Below are 3149 nucleotides of genomic sequence, written 5' to 3'. Positions count from 1 at the left end.
CATGAACAAAGTATATGCTTCCACTTTTTATATCTTCATCTATTTCTTTTTTCAATGTTCTGTAGTTTTCTGCCAATAGATCCCTTACTTCCTTGGTTAAGTTTACTCCTAGGTATCTTAATTTTTTTTGCCACAGTGGTAAATGGGACTATTTTCTTAGTTTCTCTTTCTGTGAGTTCATCTTTGGTATATAAGAATGCCTGGTGATTTCTTGATGTGAATTTTGTATCCTGTTACTTTGCCAAATTCATTTATTAAGTCTAGTAGATTTTTGATGGAGTCTTTAGGGTTTTCTTTGTACAATATCATGTCATCTGCAAATAACGACAGTTTCACTTTCTCCTTTCTAATTTGGATCCCTTTTATTTTTTATTCATGTCTAATTGCTGAGGCTAAGACTTCAGTACTATGTTAAATAAGAGTGGCAAGAGTGGGCATCTCTGTCTTGTTCCTGTTCTTAAGGGGAATGCTTTTAGTTTTTACCCATTGAGTATAATGCTGGCTGTAGATTTTTCATATATGGCCTTTATTTTGTTGAGGTATGTTCTCTCTATACTCATTTTGCTGTAAGTTTTTATCATATATGTATGCTGGATTTTATCAAAATGCTTTTTCTGCTTATAGCTTACATTTTGTTTACGTAAGGTATCACATTTATTGGTTTGTGAATATCGTGCTGACCCTGCATCCCTGAAATAAATCTCAATTGATCATGGTGTTTGATCTTTTTAAGGTGTGGCTGGATATATTTTGCTGATGGTAAAACCCTCTGTTGAGGGTTTAGTATCTATGTTCATCAGGGATATAGGCTTATAATTTTCTTTCTGTATAGTGTCTTTATCTGGTTTTGGAATTAAGAAAATGCTGGTCATGTCAAAAGAACTTGGAAGTCTTCCCTTCTATTGAATTTTTGAAACAGTTTGAGGATGCTCGGTGTTAGTTTTTCTTTGAATGTTTTGTGAAATTTACCTGTGAAGCCATCCAGTCCAGGACTTTTGTTTGTTTGTTGAGAAATTTATGTTTACTACTTCAATTTTATTAGTTATAATCTGTCAATTCAGGTTATCTGATTCTTCCTGATTCAGTTTGGGAAGACTGTGTGTTTCTAGCAATTTATCCATTTCGTACAGATTGTCCCATCTGTGAGTCGTTGGTTGGCATTGCGGGGGTGGGTGGGTCCTGGGAACCATGTGCCTTTCCTTGACATGACATACCTCCTGACATTATAATGCACCCTCCAAAGACTGAGCATACTTTCCCAGGTAATGTCCTGAAGCTCTCGGTGAGGCTCACAGCAGCTGTAATGATATGTGCATTAGCTACTGTGAAACATTAGTCACATTTCTATTTTTTCAGCTACAAGACAAATATTAGATTTTTTTTTTTTAGTGAAGTTGACATAAAGTCCTCAAAGTTGTACTCTGTATGTCTTCCCTGTTAGGTCACATAGTATACCTCCTCCATCCCTCCCACCACCAGCCTGCTTTTTACTTGGATGCTTCTGGCTGTAGGAACCTAAGACAGCTCCCTTGTGGAAGTGGTCCTTGAACTTGTCATCTGGAGAACATGGGGGCAGCGTATCAAGCAGGAAATACAGCAACCTCTTTCATAAGAAATCCCAAACGAGTGGATGATGAGTCCTGGGACCCAAGGGCAGGTTGGAAAGTGGTATAAACACTTTCCAGTGCTTTTGTGCACTGACTAGCATATTTGAATCTTATAATCTTACTTGAGATTTGAATCTCAAGCCCCCAGAGAAGGTCTTGAGGACATACAATGAGAAGAGGATCAAGGGCAGTGCCATACTGGGGAGCAACGCTTGAGGCACAAGAGGAGAAAGAGGAGCAGGTGTGGGGGGAGGAAGGCATCTGGGAACAGTGGAGCAGAACCATGAGGCGGTGTTTTAAACAGAGAGTGGATTGTTGGGTCACATCCTGCAGAGGTCAGGAATGTAAGGATGAAAACAGAACCACTGAGCTTGTCAATTTGGGAGGGGGAGGGGAGCATTGGTGACTTCAGTGAGAACAGTATTGTCCTTGGAATGGGGCGTGAAGGGGTGGGAGAGAGCCGAGTTGAGAGTGGTGGTTACTAAGGTGGTAGAGACTGTCTTCTGACCTTAGTCACCTTCCTTTTTCCACCATGTGTCTCTGCTTCTGCAAGAAGCACTGGACTAGTCTTCTGGAATTCTGGTTTGGGGCTTGCCTGTGCTCATGGCTGGCTCGATATCCTTGGGAAAATTTCTTCCCTCTCTACCTGTGTGTTTCCACCTCTCCATAGATCTCCAAGGTCTCTTCCGGTTTTTAATGTGTCCTTTCTCTGGAGAATATGGGAGTGAATGGAGGTGTGCAGACAGATGGCTTGTGGGATAGTGCAGAGCAAGCTCACAATGTTATTGACCATTGGTGAGCTGTCACCTTAAGTTGGTGAAGGGACCCTGTGGAATGATGGGCCTAGGGTACAGAACTAACAGAGTAGGTAGTAGGATAAGAAAGAGACTCTTTTCCAAATAGCCCTATGATGATTTCAGTAGGGAAGATTGGTGGTGGTAACAGAATATGGAAAAAACAATTATTTTATAGGAGGACTTCTCCAAAGGTCTTCCTAAAACTGTGGTTTGTTATTCCACTAAACAACAACAACAACCCCTCCCTTACCCCACAAAGTCCCATTAAATACTGCTTTCTCAACCAGGCTTGTTCTGTGTCTCCCATCACTGTCAGATTAAATAATTGTCCTCTTTGTTCTTTCTTGACACATCCCCACATTCTGCCTGTGTTAGAAAAATTGCTTGCACATTGTTTCTCTTGTGAGGCAGAAGTTCCTTGAAGTCAAGGACTTAGTGTGTTCACCCATGTTCATCCTCCTCCTGCCATGGGTAGAGGCTTGGCCATATCACATGCTCAGTGCATATTTCTTCAGTGAGTGAATGATTGGGAGAATGGAGCTTGGGTTGTCTAGACATTTGTTCCTCTAACTCATAAGCTCACGCAGGTAAACACGTGAATATGTGCACACGACGCCCCACATGTGGATGACCTAAGGAGGACCTCCTTGCTCAAATCCACTTTAATTTGTGTGTCTTTTCTAATGGAGGAACAGCATGATTTACCTAGATAAAGTGAATAACGTCCAGGTATTGTACAGTTGGA

This window comes from Molossus molossus, unplaced genomic scaffold, assembly GCF_014108415.1.
Source record: "Molossus molossus isolate mMolMol1 unplaced genomic scaffold, mMolMol1.p scaffold_m16_p_13, whole genome shotgun sequence".
NCBI classification, from domain to species: Eukaryota; Metazoa; Chordata; class Mammalia; order Chiroptera; family Molossidae; genus Molossus; species Molossus molossus.
Note: the sequence above shows the minus strand (reverse complement) of the source record.